We start from the raw sequence: 20082 nt of genomic DNA, 5'->3' as shown, positions 1-20082 counted from the left end.
CGCTCCTGATCGCCTTAATCTGCTTTAAGGGGTCCTTAAGCAAGGCCCTTTTGGCCTTACTGGCCCTTTTGGTTCGGGTAACCCTGGTCCATTCATCTTCTGACTCAGAGGCACTGCTCCCAGAGGTTCCCGTCAGATCTTCCAGGTTTTCCCGGATTCTGCGAGCCTGGGAATGGCTGGCAGAATGTGGGGACCTGGTCTCCTGTGTCCTGTACCGCTCAGAGGAGTCTTCAGATCCCTCCTGGCTGCCAAGATTTGATGGGTACCCCCTCCACTGACCTAACTAGGCAGAGGTTTTCAGGATGCCCTTAATGGGCCTACTCTCCTGGGGTTCCCCATTAAATTGCACTGTGCTTGGGTGCCCATACCCGGATGCCCGCCCCTCCATTCCTGGGTGGTACTGGCCTATGAGCCCCATGCTTCTGGCTGGATAGTAATCTGCCATCCCTGTGGCCCTGTGCTCATGTGCGCCAGGGGACATGGGGGTGGCAGAGTCCAGGGACTGAGAGGTATGAGGGCCTCTGGTACTAGGGCTCCTGAGGTTATGCTCTGGAGTTTCCCTTTCCCAGCGAACCTCATCTCTATCCGCCCCTGCTCCCTGTTGCAATGCAAGAGCCTGCATTTGTGCCTTCAGTTCCTCAGTTAAGGCCTTACTAGACTCTATCAGTCTCTCCTGCATCGCTACCTGTTGTTGGAGCCTATCATTGTGTTGACAGAGGGCCTCATTTTCCCTCTGTGCTTCCTGGTTGGTCCTGGAGAACTGGGCCAGTCTTTGCTGCAGGAGGTTTACCTCCTGTGTCCCATCCCTACTGGCCTGCTCCTTTCTTGCCAGAGCCTCTTCCACCCTTCTGGTGTGCTCTACCAAGTTCTGGTTTTCTTTTTGGAGGTCACCCAGCCCCTGGAGGGCCAGGTGATTTTCTTCAATTTCCTTTTTTAAGTGGCAGACTTCCTGGCCTAAAGTGTCTCTTTCCTGACTGAGAGCCTGCATCTGTGCTGCCAGGTCGTCCCTCTGCCGTTGAAAGGCAACAGCTTTTTGGCGCTCCTGATCAAACTCTGCCTGGGTATCCAGGTCTTTCAGAATTAGTTTGTTGCTCTCTGCCTTCACTCTATCTAGGTGGCCTTGCAGGGTGACTACCTGCTCAGCACATACCCTGTTGAAGTCCAGTTGTTGCTCCAGCTTTTTCTGGTTTTGCAGTAGGGAGTCCAAACCTTCTTGGTATTCCTTCTGCAAGGCCAGAAATCTGGTATCCTGTTCTGCCTTTTCCTGTTGCAGGATGTCCATATCCCTCTTTATTTTAATGATGTGCTGTCTACTCTCATTTTCTGACTCCTGGCTCCCCTGCAGCCTCTGCTCAGAAGAGACCAGGTCAGATTGGACCTTCTCTAACGCCATCTGTCGCTTATTCGCCAGATCTTGGCTTTCAGTACATTTATCCTGCATGTCTCCCATATATAAGTACAGGTATGCCACTATCCTAACCATCTTGTCTTGTTCATCCTTAGCCTTAGGAGCCATGTATAGTTCACTCAGGGCCACATGTAAGGGACCCTGATCTCTCCATGTATCTGACCCTGTTTCCGTGACCTGTTGCGTGATGGCCTGCAACCAGACCGTCTGGTCCTGGTGAGTCCACTCACCTCTCACAAATAACTTATGTAAGAAGTGCTCTCTGGCTATTTTCATGTCTACTAAGGTCATCATTCTGGAATTTGAGTTCCTTCCTGACTTACAGAAGTTTGTATTTTATTTTTGCAAAACAGACCTTTTTCTTAGAGCGTTCCTTTGAGGAGTGCTTTACAGCGTAACACAGCGTGTGATCCGACCGGATATGTGTATCTGGTCAGCTGGCATGCTGTATTAATCTGCACAAGTGATAAAACTAATCCAAACGTCCGGCACAAGCCCCCAATTTGTAAGAGGATTCAATTCAACACTACAGCTAAGTCAATGCCTAGTCTGGGATACTGAATGGAAACCCTTATTGATATATCTTTATGTCCAGTTCATGCGTTCTGGATGACTACCCCTATATAACACCCCTCTCTTAGAATCCCCCTGACCCCACTGAGCCAAGAAGTAGGTTTGTTTTGCAAATTTAAAAGATTTATTTGGAAAAAAATTAAACAATGTATAGATATATCACACTTTGATAATAAATTAATAATTGGATATCACACTTAATCTGATATGATAAAGATTAACAACGGAGAATCTGGCACTAGCACACTTGTGAATAGGAACAGAAGAAGAAGGTGGTAGAGAATGCTTTATATAAGTTCAGATGGATGTAATGTTGAATGAAAATGCAATACAGAAAATACCCAATATGATTTCAACAAAACAATGTAATCACTTTTCTCTGGCAATCCCCTTCCCCCTTTATGCAATGCAAGGAAATGGAAGGAAAGCACACAGTTCTCAGAAATGCAATCAAATGTAATTCAGTTCACCCCAGCAAGCTTAGATTACAGAAGTTTAGAAACACAGGCCCAAGATGCTTTTATATGTGCTGGCAATGAAGTGAAAAATATGCTAAAATGCTTTTAATTCCCTCTAGGAGGTTCAGGGTGAGTGAAATATACTTGGGATGAGTTCAGGATCACTTTAGCAATGCTCTATAATGGTTGTCAGGTTGCAAACGAATTTTTGCAACGGAAGGCAAGAAAACTGCTGTTTTCACACGTAAAGAAATTTTGCAAATCGCGGGAAAATTCGGTTACGGAGATATGAGCGATTAAATAAAGGTCGTTTTTCAGATTTGAAATTTTAAAGTTCAAAAAGACAAGTGCAGCTTGCAACTAGAAAATGACAGGTGACAGCTTTACAAATGACAGGTGACAGTTAGGAGACAGTTCTACTTAGATTAAAATAGCTTGAATTATATTATTTTAACTAAGAGATTGGTTCTGCACAGTTTTACTAGGTACTCACACTATATTCTTGAATTAAATGGGCCTCGCCACGGATCTGGTCAGGTTTTAGACTGGACTCTGGTCTCTGCACTTCACAGTGATCTGGGTCAGCTCTCTCTCTAGCCTCTCTGGATTCTGGAGATTGATGGATTTGAAGTCTGGATCTTTCTGCACAGCTTTCTCTAGAGATTGATGGAGGTAAAGTATGGATTTTCCGGCTGAGCTTCCAGCTGCAAATGGATTTGAAGGTCCCTATCTGTCCTGTCTGTCTGCTTTTATCTGTTTTTAAAATGGGTGTGTGTGCAGCATCACTAGCCCCTACCCCTCTCCACTTGTCATTGGCCACTTCATCCGCTTCCACTTGATTGGGGGAATGAAATGAAGTGTCATCATGATGAGGTCTGTTTATGATACAGAGAACCCACCCCTGTCAACTTTACACACAATCTATATTTGCTCAAAAAACATATTTGCACAGGTCCGTACTATGAGTTATTCATCTTTTTAGAGTTACGTTCTGGCCCCAAAGGGGTGTGGTTTCCCCCCAGCACAAGGTTGAATTTCTGGTTTTTCCAGTTCTGCCAAGCCAGCTTGCTCTCACAGGCAGTGCTCCTCCCCTGTCCTTCCAGGAGGAAGCTCCATTTACGACTCCCGCCAATAAAACATTTGCCTGAGTCAGGACAGGGCTTTGTTCAGAGCTCCTGTATTCTGTGGGGGCTCCCCTTAATTCAATTATCAGAGAGATGGCATATCCTTAGTGTGGCCAGCAAAAGGCAGATAGGCCTGGGAACACAGCTGTGACTCAAGTCTCATCTCCTGATGGGGGTAGTTGCCAGGCAGAATTCAGTTCCTTAAGCCAGGTTTCAGATAAAATGTCACTTTTTGTTACCCAGTTTAAGTCAAGACAATGTTTACATATGCAGCTAGAATGCTGATTCTAAGTTTAAAACTATGATATTTAAACAACTGCAACCTATGTGACACTCAAAAGTAGGTCACTCATTTCTTTTAAACATTTAGATTTTTAGTGTCTTTCAGTCCAAATTTACTTAAACTGCTGAAATCCACAGCTCAGCCAGTCTTGTTATAAACCTTCAAGTCACTTCAGAATATAACATTACATTGGATCCACCTTTCAGTAAGTCTTTCTTTGGCTTGCTTTGGGTTCATTTATTCAGTTTTCTACAAAAAGTAAAATCTGGTGGTTTTAAAACGCCGGCTTTCTGATAGTGGTGAGTACTGGTACTGCACCCCTTTTTGGGATTTAAGAAAATGAATTCCCAACAGTTATGGGTTTGCTTTTGGCAATCAGCATTGCCATTCCCAATGGTTTCAGACTACTGTGTGGGTAGTCCACTGGTGGTTTTAGGCAGTGCCCTTCTGTGCCCATAACATCGGCAAAAATGAGTGGCAGCCTATTCTTCATGCATTTCCCTGGGCATTTTCTGGGAAGCTCTGGCCATCATGATGTTTTCCATGTCAGTACTGCACAGTTTTGAGGTAGGGCTCGGATGCATGGGTAAATACATCCCACAGCGCCAGGACAGGGTCCAAAAGGTCCCAATTGGGACTGGCTGGCACTCGGAACCTGGGTTATGGGTCTGCTTCCAAGGGAGTTGGGTAAGTCCTGGCCTTTTAGAAGCAGAGATCATGACACCTAATGGTCTAGCCAACATAACATTGAAATGTAATCCTACATTTTGGGCCGAGCTATTGAAGATTTCCTTTGAAAAAATAATGTTGGAAGGCAGAATACCCTGTTCATGGCAGACAGCTACACTTATTCCTATACATAAGAAGGGTGATAAGAACGAACCTAGCAATTACAGACTGCTATCGATGTTAGATTGCACTGGGAAACTCTTTGCAGGTGTAATCCTTGATCAATTACAGAAATGGGTGGACAAAGAAAATATACTGAACTGTTTTCAAAGCGGCTTTAGGAGGGGCTATTCCACAAAACATAATTTGATCATTTTAGATCATCTGCGAATGTTAGCCAGAAATAAAGATAATCCTCCCTTGAATGTGTTATATGTAGACTTTAGGGCAGCCTTTGATTTGGTCCGTAGAGACATTCTATGGTCCAAATTAGAATATCTTGTCTGTCCACAAGGCCTGTTATATTATTTTAGGCTTATTCATCAAAATAACACAGTCTCTTTGAAATTGGATCACCAAGGAAATATGACCTTGCAAATTGATCAAAATAGAGGAGTCAAGCAGGGCTGTTTTACAGCCCAGACTCTATATAACCTATTTACACATGATCTACCTGCTGCAATTGGACTAGCTCAAAACTGTCCACCTAAAATTGGTGATAAACACTGCGCAGTTCTCGTTTATGCAGACGATCTAGTGATACTAGATCATACCTTGAGCGGTCTGCAGATATCAGTGGAAGCTTTATGGCTATATGCTTTAATAATAAATCTACAGAAAACTCAAGTGATGCCGTTTTCAGCAAAGAAAGTAGCACATATTCGCCTTAAGATCCAGGAACTGGAGATTTTATATACCCCGAACTACAGATACTTGAGTCTGGAATTCGAAACTAATGGGGATTATCTCCATTGTAAACAGATGGGGATGATTAGGGCTGCCCAAATTTCCGCAATGGTATACTGTTTCACCATTTTCCATTGCGGTTTTACTGTTTGGGCTGTGCGTCTGCTATACCAACAGGTTTTCACGCCAATGATGACCTATGGTGTCAAAGCCCTACAAACAATGAACCTCAATTGGCTGCAGGTTGTTAAAGGGAATTACTGGAAAAAGATACTAGGTCTTCCAACCTGTTTTCCTATGGCCATTATTAGGCTTGAACTGGGTTTAATTTCTTTAAAATCGCTGGTTCTAAAGAAAAAAGCTGAATTATATCTCCTAATGATGAGTAATACTAGTATCACTAGAAAGGCTGTGAAATCTCTCCTGAGAACTAAAGTCGAGTTATACCTGAAAGAGATTTGATGGTTTACTCGTGATGGAGAGTGTACTCATAAATCAAGAAGGGCACTACAAAAAAAAGTAGAATTGGGTGATTGGCTCGAGAATTATGCTCATCTGGAAAAACTCAAGAAATATCAGTTTATCACATATATGTTATATACACATAAAAGACCACAATTCTATTTTAATTTATGCCCAGCAGTGAGAGTTGGGCATTTCATTCTGCTGCTCAGGGTGAACTATCTTCCTGTGCAGGCCAACACTGGTGTTGTAAATCCCATTCCTTATTCAGAACGCTATTGCCGTCTATGTAAGAACCACTCCATAGTAGAAACTGGCAAATTTGTCTTAATGAATTGTCCGAATTTATTAACAACATATTTGGGCCATTATGGTAAATATGTCCATAATTATGAGTATATAACAACACTTGCCTTTTGGCATAGCATTGTTAACACAACAAATATCAATCGTTTTTTGGCTATGTACAATCTATGGTTGGTTAATGATTGAGAGCTTACTGGAAATATCTATTTGAACTGGCTGTCTCGTATAAATTGAAGCTGAGTGCTGAAGATGTTAAATCTCTATGGTTCATGGAAGTAATGAATTACAGCTACTTGCCAGTGGTCAATGAAAAATAGATTTTTTCTTTTGTTTTTGACAATTTGATTATTTGAATGAGTGAATTTTGCACATGTTGTAAGTGTTTCCTCATCTGGGTGTACTATTGCCTATTTTGAGGATATGTATTTTGATATTTTGAAACATGTGAAAATGGGAGTACATTTCTTCTATTGCTGTGTATATATATATGTACCTCTTTACTGCTTTCTTTATATGCATCTCTATTTCCTTCCATGTGTTCTTATTGTCAGTTGTGGGTTGTTTTAACCATCTGGCTTCCCATCTTCTCTTCTCCCGCTTTAAACCGGTTTCTTGGGGGTTAAACCATTCTTGGTGGTTTATGTTGGCCCTGACCAGTTTACACTTAACCAGGGCCATCTGATCTACCATCTCTTGTAAAAGTGTGTTATATGTCTGCACTATTTTTTCACAGGCGTCTGCCTCAGTTGTACCAACCATGATGTTCTTAATACACTGTTGTAATAGTTTTGGATCCTTTTAGGCTAATTCTTCCTTTATGGAAGTGTTTCTTGTACAGGTATTAGAAATTCTACTGTATGATGGTCCGACCATTTACTTGGAATGGTCTCTTCCATTTTGATGTCTAGGTTACAGGGTAGCATCCATGCCATTAGATGTAGTGGGTACCTTATTACAAACCCTAAAATGAATTTCGTTCAGTGCCTTTTACAGTTTCACAGTCTCTTTGTCTCTAGTCTCCCCTCCATCTATTGAGGTCTCCCAGAAACAGAGTGGCTGTGTTGGGGCCTGGAGATTATTAAGCAACTGAGTAATTTCACCATTGAAATCTGTCGTCAGAGATGGCGGTCTGTAAATTGCAATGATATTTATGCAACTATTATTTGTAGGAGTGTGTTTTGAAAGGAGGATTTTGCAATCCTGGCAAAAGCTTGGCGAAGGAAACATGTGAATATTATCTCTTGCTATTTGCCACACCTCCTCCTTGCCCCTGCTCTCTGTTTCTACAGTGAATCGTATAGCCATCCGGTACTGCTATCTCTATCATGGGCCTGCTTGAATCTCGCAGCCACATTTCTTTGAGGCAGAGTATATCTAGGTTATCTTCTAGAGTGTAGTCATGAATACACTGGGCATGATTATTCAAAGATCTTGTATCTTGTATTTCTTTATTGCCGTCCCCCTTCTTTAATGTGACCTTTCCATGCGTTACCTTCGTTGACGTTTTAACTATATTTTGTCTGTCATATAAATCTTGTTTGGTTATCCCCTGCTCCAAAGGTGGCGTGCCTTCACCTTCCCCTATCTTGGAGTGGGTTAATATATCGGTATCTGAGATGTTGGGATATCGAACCAATGTTCTGCAAAGCTGCGTCAGGCCTGCTTTTTTAGGTGTGTCAGCTGACAGTGATCTTTCGATGAAACATCTAAGTGCCCCCTGGACTCAATTTTACACCTGTCTTTTTTTCAAGCCATTAAGGTAGGTGTCAACAGGGAACCGATGAAAATGAAAAAGTGGATAGCCAGTCCTCAAACTGTGAACATGTAGCTGCCAGTAATTGCGGTGGGTTTGATTGTTCATAGGCTAAATTAAAACAAATCAAATAATGAGGGTGGCACTATAATGCAATTGTTTCAACACCAAAGATCAGGGAAGAGGATCACTAACATATGAATGTGAATTGTAGATGACCAGGTGGTCACCTCATTTAATCTGTTCATTCATAGTCAGTACTTTGCCATGTCATGTTTTGGATGTGCCTGATAAAGCATATGAGACTAGGAGAGGAGCTCAGTCCATCGTGAATTTTGAAGCAATGCTGTTTCAATGTGGAGAATATTGATAGTACGAATGTTAAGGTGTTGGGTGTCCTGACCCACGTTTGAGCTATCATGCTGCAACATTTGGTGCTGTGGGCGTAGAAAATCCAAGATGGCCAAAAAGCCCACATGTGCGCCAGAATCTAGGAGAACCACGCAGTTTGTGCACACTAAAATGGTTGCCTAACTTGCCACCCACCAGTGCGAGCAGGATGGGCCGGGGTGCCATGAGTGAAATGTGTGCCAAAGGAAAAAACGCACTTTAAAATCACCTTTTGTTTCTCGGAATGCCAGCTCAAAATGCCTATTTTCAAACATTGCAACACATCCAAAAGTCTCACTGAACACCAGCGGACATCTGGCAGAATGAAGTATGTGTGCATACTAAATCTGGGAAGTTGAAGAGCCCCAAAACAATGTTCATAACAAGACTGGCTGAGCTCTGCAGGTCTGCAGCAGCCTAACTGAAACTGGATTTAAAACTACCAAAAATCGAAAATGTTTAAATTAACTGAGTGACCTACTTTGAGTGTCACATAGTTTGTCACTGTTAAAATGTCATAGTTTTGAACTTAGAATCAGCGTTCTAGATGCATATGTAAAAATTGTCTTGACTTAAACTGGGGAACAAAAAGTGACATTTTATCTGAAACCTGGCTTAACGAAACTGAATTCTGCCTGACATCTACCCCCACAGGAGTTAAACCTGCTCAGCCACTCTTCCCCTTGCCAAAAGGAGTTGTCACCTCTCTGATTAGATTAGGGGTGGAGCAGCTACAGGGAGTTGAACAAAGGCCTGTCCTGGGCCCAGGCAGATGGTTTATTAGGGTGGCCGTAAAATAGCTTCCTCTTGGCCGAAGCTGGGAGGGGCAGGGTCTCTGAGCTTGGCAGAAACTGGATAAACTGGTTTCTACACCATGTGACCTGAAAAGACACACCCCTGTTGGCCAGAATATGATTCTAAGAAAGATGTATAACTCATGGTGCGGACTTGTCAAAATTATTTAAATGATACCATAATTCTTGTGATTTTTCTGTGCACATTTTAAGACGCGTTGGGAATTTGTGTGATGTTCTGGGGCAAAACCCTGCTATTTATGGATACTACAGACTCTGTGTTTAAGCTAGAGACATTGGAATTTACTGGAGTATGTAAGGACAGGCCGTGTATATGTGTATAATTTTTAATGAAGAACCAAGGTTGCATAACCCACTAAAATCGAAAATGTTGCCGTTTCTGAATGCAAGCCCTCAGGAAGAGCAGATTTGGGACAGAGACTACCTCATGTGATAGGTAATATGTACATGCAATGACAAACCACTATGTATTTGAGAAATGTGCATTTTGATCAAATATAGATTTGTGGGCAAACTGACCAGGGGAGGATCCTCTGACCCATAAAACCTACAGCATCACTCTGACTCACAGTTCCTTCCCCAATCATGGGAGAGGGGAGAATTGGGCCAATGACAAGTTGAAAGAGGGGCTGGCTAGTGATGCTGCACACACACCCACTTTCAAAAGACATAAAAAGAGCCACTGGAAGCTAGAGAGGACATTCAATTCCATTTGCTGCAATGCGCTCTGCCGGACCATACAACATCCAGAAGATACCAGATTTAACACTTAGACTTTAAAACTCCAAAGAACTTGATTCAGAACTCAAAGCAAGGGCCTAAACCCACAAACTGAGAACTCTTCTCAGTAGGCCTCAGCATCCAGCAAACCTAACAGCGGTAGCAGCATCCAGGAGCAGTGCAGATCAGCGCTGAGTCCAGAGAAAGCTGTGCAGAACGATCCAGAAGCAGTGCTGTACCCAGAGAAAGCAGAGCAGTATCCAGAACCAGAGGCCAGAGATCCAGAGTGACCCAGACCGCTGTTAGCAGAACCAGAGAGCTGACCCAGATCACTGTGAAGTGCCGAGACCAGAACCGGAGTCCAGTCCAAAACCTGACCAGATCCGTGGGGAGGCTTATTTCAAAAATATATTGTGAGTACCTAGCAGAACTGGGCAGAACCAATCTCTTAGTTAAAATAATATAATTCAATCTATTTTAATCTAACCAGAACTGCCTCCTAACTGTCACCTGTCATTTGCAAAGCTGTCACCTGTCATTTTCTAGCTGCAAGCTGTAACCTGTCGCTTTGAACTTTTAAAATTTCAAATCCGAAAAACTACCTTTATTTAATCGTCCGTATCTCTGGAACCGTTTGGGCTAGGAACTTGGTTTAACTTTCCTCTGAAAGTTTAGGATCTCAGCTTTTCAACAAGCTTAGAACCGGCTACTCGTCATACTTGTGCCTTAATCGTGATTCACACATTCGCGAATTTTGCCGCGATTCGCGATTTGGTTAAAAATCCAGCCACGTGTGAAAACAGCAGCTTCCTTTCTTTCCTTTGCCAAAAATTTGTTTAACCTGCCAGTTACTCCTAGATCCTTGCTAAAGTGAGCCTGAACTCATCCCAAGTATATTTCACTCACCCTGAACCTCCTAAAAGGAATTAAAACCATTTTTAGCATATTCCTCACTTCATTGCCAGCACATATAAAAGCATTTTGGGCCTGTGTTTCAAACTTCTGTAGTCTAAGCTTGCTGGGGTGAACTGAATTACATTTGATTGCATTTCTGAGAACTGTGTGCTTCCCCTCCATTTCCTTGCATTGCATAAAGGGGGGGAGTGGATTGCCAGAGGAAAGTGATTACATTGTTTTGTTGAAATCATATTGAGTATTTTCTGTATTGCATTTTCATTCCACCTTGCATCCATTTGAAACCATAAAAGTATTGTTGCTATCTTATCCATCCTATAACCACTCATCATTGATTATCAAGAAGTGTGCTAGTGCCAGACTATCCATTATTGATTACTGCTCAGGTTAAGTGTGATCTTCAATTATTAATTTATTATAAAGTGTGATATATATATATATATTGTTTAAATTCTCAAATAAACCTTTTAACTTGCAAAACAGAACTACTTCTTGGTTCAGTGGGGTCAGGGGGATTCCAAGAGAGGGGTGTTATATAGGGGTAGTCATCCAGAACTCATGAACTGGACGTAAAGATATATCAATAAGGGTTTCCATTCAGTATCCCAGACTAGGCATTGACTTAGCTGTAGTGTTGAATTGAATCCTCTTACAAAGGTATGTTACATGAATCATTGTTGATGCTGTCTGTGCCACATTGAATGGCAGGCTATGCAAAGTAGTACTAACATTGCTCAATAAGACTGGCCAAAGGTTAAGGGAAATGGAAAAACACTGTTGCACCAGCAATAGGGTATCAAGATGGAATTTCGAAGGTTGCAGAAATCTGAGATGAATAAGATGAATAAGAAATCTCCTCCTGGGTGACTTCCTTGCAAGTTTTTGTAACTCCAATAGCGTTACGCTGCGATTGTGCAGACATACTTACATTTGACATGCCACGGGCCCACTCACTGCACGGGCCTGCTGCATGATCCCATTCACAACCAATTTTTAAGTTTGAACTCTGGAATCAACTCTACCACCGGATGCCGGAAGAAAGATTCAAGACCTGGAAAGTGAGGTAGCAAAGCGTATTCTAAGAAGTGCCAGCCAGTTGCATGTGAGTACATGTAATACCTAGTAAAGTGTGAGTGCTGTTATCAGTGCGTGTATATTTTAAAACAGTTACATAATCTAAATTAGAGCTCAATTCAAAGAGGTTATCATTGCTCCTGTTGAGTCTCAATGCACGTGAAGGGTCTAGATTTAGGTCCAAGTCACTCTTAGTTAGCTTATTTGAAAGAGCTATCAATTGTGGCTTACAATAACCTACCTAGCTATCATAACTAGCTGTTATTCCTGAAAGGGTGGTTACATTTCTCATAATTACTTCAGATAAGAGCAACAACTCAGTGTGGTGTCAAGGATATGGCATCCCATGCCGCCAGTTGGCTTTTCAGTCCAGGTCAGACTTATCCATGTCCCTTGTGCAATAGTATTGACCCCTAGTGCAGGGGCGGTGCCACAGCATGTGTGTACATAGGATGGGGGAAAATACTTGACAGAACAATTGGGGCATCTTGAGTTTTGCTGTTTCCCTACAGTAATAGAACATGATATATGATATTGACCGGAGGTTCAAGCAATATTGTGAGGGGTTCATATCAATTATGTCTTCTCTGCGATGAGGGCGCTAAAACCATGCCAGATATTCAGTATCTCAGAATGTCTGGATGTGGGTTTCATGTTTATCTAGGTAAAAATATGGATACATTGAGGCAGTATTTTTCCATGTAATTGTGAGCTTTCAACCTCATGCTGTATTCCTGGAATACTACCAGTGGTAAACAGGGGGTGTTTGAAATACTTTGGGGCTAATTTTGCAAATCCCATGGATGGCTGACAGAGGTATTAAGACATGCATGTATGTGTTTCGCCCATCTTACCATTTGCTTTTTAGATCCGTGGGATTATCGCTATGTGTTTGCTGTGCTTCCAGCATGCACAATGGAACCTGCCAGTCTCCGCACCTGGTAAAGGCAGATGTATTTAATTAGAAGCCTTTGTAAATGCCTTCCACAATCATTAAATGGGGGGGTCCACGTTTTACTCCAGTGACATTTACTTCACGGGCAGTAAATGCCATGATGGACTTTCCCTCCACATCCCCCGCCTTGACACATGAAAGGGGGACCCACCGGAGGACCCCCATGCTCTGCCTCATAGAAGAAAGGAGGGTTCCCACCATCATCAGCAGTCCCTTAAACACCCCTGCACAGTAAGCACATGCCAACATGAGAGGCATTTCACTTTTCCAAACAGGTAAGGAAAAAGTAAAGGGTAAAAACTATGAGCCAGATTTATAGAAAATGTGCATAGAGCCCGCAAAATCCTCTGCACGTAACACCCCATTGCTCGTAACTGCATGCAAAAGCATGTAATGCGTAATCTGCGTATTCATGGAATTTGAACCGCAAAGTAACCTTAAAGGCTAGTAGCCGCCGGAACACCCACAACACGCCCCTACGCAAAGCAGATCTAGCCCCATATAGCAACCTATGCGTCATCCTCATTCGCGAAGTCATGCTCCCTGGCAATACTGCATGCGATCTTTCCGCAACCAAGGCAGCATCCAGCGACACTGCATAGGCTCCCCCGTGACTGCACTCCAATAATATGTGTTGCCAGGCTCGTAACTCAATTCGGCCCCCTGTAAATCTGCGTGCAAACCCCTGTAAACTATGGCTGCGCCCACTAATCTGCATGTGTGAACCCCTAACTGCAATCGGCACCCCAACTGTGTGCCCACACCCGTATATTCCCAATCAGAGTTTATCTGTGTGCGTTGATTCCTATGCGATTGTGTCTTGGTGCATGCATTCATGAGGCAGTGAAATCGGAAGCTTTGCGTGGTGATTTCCCCGATGGGAAATTGCACAGTCAGATTCCTGGATACGCTTGGTTTTGCACAGTGCTGGGCATGCGATTCCCTCATGCAGGCCATCCCTCAACATGCCCACGCAATGCCTTGTTCTTTCTCATTCTGCGTGGGGAATGCAGAATATGCATGTTCTGCCCCCTGTTTCCTTCCATTACCATTGCCATCCCCATGAAAACTATGGAGGCAGCCCACTGTAGGGCCTTGCTCCTAGTGGAGGCACAGTCTAAAACTCACCCTCATTTAAGATTGCCCATAATTCCTCTCTGCTTTCCTGTCTATAGAACATGACGTTTCAGGGACTAGGGAGTAAGTAGAAGAGTGTGTGTTCTTCTCTGCCTGTCTGCATTTCCTGAACATACCTAGACCTCAAAGCCTGTGCCGAAGATGCCAGACAGCCTTGACATACAGTCCTTAATAGAAAGTTGCACTCCTCGAGTGTTCTCTTTAATGTGCATGTCTCCTTACCCTAGCTAGCCTACAATGCGTTAGTATACAACCTCCCCTTTAATTAATTTATATCTATCATACTGCATTCAAGTGGCTTATTTCAAAATGTGTTACATAGACGGATGACACGGATTTTCTCTTCTCAACCCCTTGAGGCATCAAAGCCTGTACTTACAATACCAGATAACCTCTGCATACAGGCCTTAGAATTGACAGTTGACCTACTAGAGTGGTGTTCCTAACGTCAATTTACGTATTGACCTAGCTAGCCAGCAAAGCATTAGTTCTCAACCCTATTTATAGCTCAATTCTCTCAAGTGTTTCAATAACCCATATACCAATTCACTACATCTAAGGGTGACCCTCACTCCCTCTTCTCCAGCCAATGACATACATGGGTTTGGGAGGGGGGTACATTTGCCAAACTCTTCTTTTGTGTCCCTCAGCACTCATTGCACACAATTCCCAACTCTGACAAATTGGTCATCAGGCTTGTCTTGACTAGAACATCCTACAGCAACTAGCAGGGATGGTTCCAATATGAGTATCTGGTTATTAGCCCTCACAACTCCTAGGCACTCTTGAACACATCTCAAGGCCGTAACACAGCTATACCATGACTTAATACCACCACCACAATAGTAATTGCCTTCATGGGAGTTCTCCTGGCCTACAAAAGAAACTTTTTTAATGACATATCGATCCGGTCAAAACTGTAATCATTATACATTCATCCCAACAATCAGCATCACTCACAGTTATGTTTTCCTGTCCCTACATTTTGTGAGTTACATCTGTATGGTTGTATCTCCCTGACCTTTTCTACTGTTCTGGGCCCCATTTCCATGGTCATCCTGTCACCCTGGGGTGGTGGCACAAAGTGCCTCTACACAGAGAAGACTCAGAGCTTTAAGTCCTCTATGGTGTGATGTTCACAGTACAAAAGTCTAATAGCAAAACATAACCAATCAAAACCACTTCTCAAATATTAGCATTGCACACTGATTCACCACTCCACATAGAGTCTCCATATTAATCCACCAGCAAAATCAGTACCCATAAAAGAAACTCATCATGTACAACACCGAGTGGAAACCTTTTTTTACTGCAAAACGGAATTAGCTCTGATAGCAAGCATGTATGCTTTCAAAATGTTGCCGTCATAAGCACAAGGGCACATTTCGGGAACTGGCATCCAACAAAATGACACAGGACCTTAGCAATAAATAAAGGACTATTTTATTTTTAAATCCCTCAGCAGAAACTAATCTGCGCAGTCTTTTTTCTGGTGATTTAGTCAGTGGACACCTGCACTTGCACATGCTAGAACACGACGTCCAAATGCAAAGCCCTCTATTTCCATGGCATTATATTGTATCCCAAAAGGGGTGACATCATTCTCAAACTCAAGCAGCTGCTGAGGCAGCTCAGGTTTCACCATTGTGTGATATTCGAGGTCTGGGATCTGGAGAATCCGAGAACCGCTGTCCTTCAGCGCCTTTTTCTGGGACCCATTTCACAGTATCCTGACACTCAAGCCAGTGTCTGCCCAGAGATTAGGACCATTCAGGGGCCACTACTATTAATTTCTCTTTTAGGTTTTTGCCATTTGATGCTGCTTTAGTGCCACCTAAAAATATGAAACTGTTGTCAAATGAGTACAGATAGGAGGGATATGGCACGTTATAGGGGGCACACAGCCTGTGTTTGTTTACATGGCTTTTTATACATCAATTGACATCCTTTGCTCATGCAAATCCCTATGGACATTCCCAACCAGTATGTACCCCTCCCTGCCAAAGATACCCCCTCTGGGGATCTCTGTGAACAACCTCTATCACTCAGTAACATCAAACTATGGGCTTTTATGGGGCTACCATTGTTATTTGTAAGCCGTCTTCTGAAAGTTAATTACTTGCATCTGTAACCCGCATCAGAGGTAATAAAAATATCTTTGCAAAGCGCGCCTTCAGTTTAATAGAAAAATGTGTGTTCCCTGTGTGTTCCCTGTGCCCAATTCCAGTTTAAAACAGTCAGTGGCCATGTCATGTTTGGGCTCTTTATAGGCCTTTGTCATGCACTGCCAATATATGCCCGCATGCTCACACCATTTGATAGCTGTTGCCATCGTATGGCCTTCTAGAACCATTGTAGCAGTGCATGGTAAATACCTCCCCCTTGTCTAGACCAAAATCAAAACTGTTGGCTTTGCCAGTGCGTGTTCAATCTGATGCATGCATCCACAGACATTGGAAAACAGTTTATTTCTGGGCATCATCACAAGTAGGGAAGTCTCCGAGGACATCCTTTAGCTTCATCTTTGTTCCTCCCAGAACTCTTATGTTTAAGACTAGCCCTTATTGCTGAGGCTGTCCCTTTTATTTGGCAATACTTTAAATACGAAGACAGCACGTCGCTAAAGGTCTGTGAACATAGACCGGATTACGTCCATATGAGCTACCTCCTGTTAGTTGAATGTTTTAAGGCAGCAATTCACCTCAATGTTGCAAAGATAAACAATGTCATGCAACGAAGAAGTGTGAGGGACATGAAAGGACTGGGCTCTGCATCATTTGAGCATACAATCAGTCTCAGTCTCATAATGAAAAAGTATTTGCTCTGAGGAGCATGACCGATCCTCCATTTCCGGTTGGATCTTTACAGGGGGTTCTCTTTATGATCCGTGCCCCATGGATGTAGATGAACGATTGTCTTCAGAAATAGGGAAACCCTCAGAACACATATCTGGAATGAAGCCCCCGGGGACCTGTAAAGGGTTCTGTCCTGAAGATTCCACCTGCCAGAGGACAATCCTCCATTCTTCTCCACACTGCAGATAGGTAGGTTGAAAACTAAGGAAAGTACCTCATTTCTTTCCTAACAACTCAGATGCTGTGCTGCCCGCTGGTAAAACATGTTCTGGGGTCAAACATGGCCTCACAAAAGGTTTCCACAGGGCTCTCAGTCCTGGCACACACTCTGACCTGCAACCCTCCACAATGATGGCCGTTATTTTATAAGCCGAACTACTGTTTGTCAAAACTTACAACTTTTCACTTGTTAGACAGAGCCACCTTGTGCCTAATTTTGATATATAGACAATGTGCCTCATTATAAGTTTGCTGGTCCCGTAACTACGGTACCAGTAAGCTTGCCGTTAACATAGTTACCGGACCGGCAAACTAGGAGTTCTGCTCGCAGGTCTGACCTGGCAGCCGTACCGGCACCTGCTGGCAGAGCATGTCTAATGCACAGGCACCATTGTCAATGGTGCCGGTGCATTCGACCTCCCCATTCCCATGGGGAGCATTGCATTCCGGCGCCTGCGAATGGGCAATTACTGGGTCCGGCAGCACCGGAATGACCAAGTTATTGCCCATTCGTGGGTGCTGGAATTTTTGGGAAGTTTGGCGGCAGTCACTCACAGTTTGGAACAATACTAAGGCTCAGTTAAAATGCTGGACTTGTCTAAATCAGTACATCTGTGTAACACACAATTCTTAGCCTGAAAAATGATTCCTCTGCAATGTATCCTTCAGCCCATTATTTACATTTCTCTCATGTGAGAGAGTGAGCACACAAAGCACTTTTGTAACCTGAATTGCCTCTAGGCGCTGTACTGCTCTGGTCCTGCTTTTTGTATCAAAGAGGAGCAGGCCAGAGAACCACAAAGATGTTAACCAGATCAAGCAAGTTTGGTGTGGAATGTGGTGGGTGCTTCCGGCTTTGGTCACCAATTGCAAATGTGAAAACTTTTGTGAAGAAGATTAACATTATTTGAGCTCGTTGGACTTCTCTTCCCTTTGCTTCCAATCTTTTCCACCCTCTTCCTGTTAAACTCTATTTCTGTCCCACTGTTGTTACCTCCTGCCCACCTCCTCACCATTTCTTTTTCAATGGTTTTAATCCGGCTGTGGTCCTGTTGCATAGTTTAGACTTGGGACTTTATGGTAATGTACCAAAGGCCCAGGCAACCTTCAAGGGCAGGGGCCCATAGTTCCTGTTCCCTGCTTTCTTTATTCGAATCAAGGAGCTACAGCACCTTCAATACTGCTTTCAAAGTCTCGGGTAAAAGGGCAGAAATTATTTTGCCAACTCAAGTGGCCCATTTTCTGTGCTATTGCCTTCGGGCTGACACATTTTTGCATTGCATAAAGTGCCTTACTGCCCAGACTTCAAAGCACTCTCTTCATACAGGAGAGAAGCTTAATTTGATCATATGTCGCCATAGCACCTTACTGTATGCATTTATCAGTCAGTTGGCATAACATCTATGCAGTTAGACCTCCGTAATTAAACTGCTCCCTGTGTACAGCTGGTGGCCTGGCACCAGTTAGATTGTTTTGTGTGCTACCTACCAAACTCACTGTAAATGATATGGCTTTTACCCAATGTTTATTACATATTGTGTGGCAAAATACATTATTTCAAATCATTGTTTAAAAAAATGTTTTTGTGTGACCCACCAGATTTCGCAAGGGCAGGCTGGGAACCTGTGCTAATTTCCACTAATTTGGGGGCAATGCTTACCATCCCCTTCAGTGAAAAAATGGTTGCATTGAAGTAATTGATTGTGAGACAAAACCTGAAAAGAGCAGCATACCAAAATGTCCCATCATTGGACACCTGTGAGTTGTGAATGTTACAATCTTCCTCCAGGAAAATTAAGTCAACCACTGCTGTATTAGAGTGAAGATAGGGAGGAATGGCATATGAGGTGAGGGGCAGTCTGTCGGTGCTGTTCGGTAGGTTATGTGACCACCCATTGACTGCCCATGGCCATGTTAATCCCTATGGCCATTCCTGCCCCTTCCCACCCAAAACACCTCTTCATGGGAACTATTTGAGCTAGCTTTATCAAGTCTTACCATCAAACAATGCACTCAAAGCAGTCTTCTAAAGGTTAATGGCTCAATTGGAGTTGTAAACGTGCTACTCATGTCATACAACATGTCTTACCAGGCCTGCCTTCAGCCACTCAAGTTCTAAGCACTCTGTGTTTCCTTCACTGAAATCCTGTTAAAACCAACCATTGGCAAAGTCAAAAGGGTTTGGCGTGTGTCTAGGTATTACGCTTTTGCCAGGCAATGCTATTAGATGCCCAGGACACTCACACCATTTTGCGCATGCTACTATCAATGGCCAGTTAATACGGTTATGGCTGTGCCTGGCAAGTGCTTTCCCATGCCTACACAAAAGCCCAAACTTTTGGCAATTGTGTCCATATTGTGAACTTCAAAGTGCATCAGGACCTGGGTCCTGCTTTCCGGGTGCTTAGTCCCTTAACATTAACTAGCCCCGCCCGCTATGATACAAACATAAGGCTGGAATATTCAGCCTAGAAAAATGGCTTTGCTTTAGTTGATTTGCAGTCATAATAATAAACCATATATTGGTTCTTCCATACATAAATCCAAATGGAGATTACTCCCTTTGCTCGTTTGTGGCGCCCGCCGGCCAAGTGCACAAAATAGAGGGGCCTCACATCACCCTGTGACAGCCCTGTGTATGAACCCTCTTGGAAAAATCTATAAACCAACAGAAGTGTCGTGCGCATGATGTACTTTGCGTGCTGGACCCTAAGCTCTGCATGTGTTGGCCAGACGCCATCATTTGCTTGATACCACTGTCCAACACACGTGATCGACACTCCACACTGCAATATGTGGAGCACATTGGACCCTTCTATCTGCAATGTGTTTATCAGTGATCATAATTACATTTTAAACCACCCACTGTAACGTATTGGCTAGTGGCTATTATCCACTTGATTGACCGCTCAGTCTGTAATGTGCTAGACAAAGATTACAAGTCACTTTGATGCATTCTTCCTTCTGAAAATTGTTGCTGAGTCGATATAACTCACAGGATGACATCTTTCCCCTGCAACATGCAAGGAAGTCTAAAATGCACTTCAGGTGTCCAACTGG

General features: G+C 43.2%; 1 protein-coding gene across 2 annotated transcripts in view; it reads right to left on the bottom strand.

The window, feature by feature from the left end:
* The window catches only part of LOC138451688 (uncharacterized), a 314713-nt gene that overhangs the window by 128665 nt on the left and 165966 nt on the right, over positions 1-20082 (bottom strand). The window lies entirely within an intron of this gene.

The sequence above is a fragment of the Ambystoma mexicanum genome, chromosome 1p (assembly GCF_040938575.1).
Source record: "Ambystoma mexicanum isolate Mex_15411 chromosome 1p, UKY_AmexF1_1, whole genome shotgun sequence".
In the NCBI taxonomy this organism is placed as follows: Eukaryota; Metazoa; Chordata; class Amphibia; order Caudata; family Ambystomatidae; genus Ambystoma; species Ambystoma mexicanum.
Note: the sequence above shows the minus strand (reverse complement) of the source record. Positions and strands in the feature narration are given on the sequence as shown.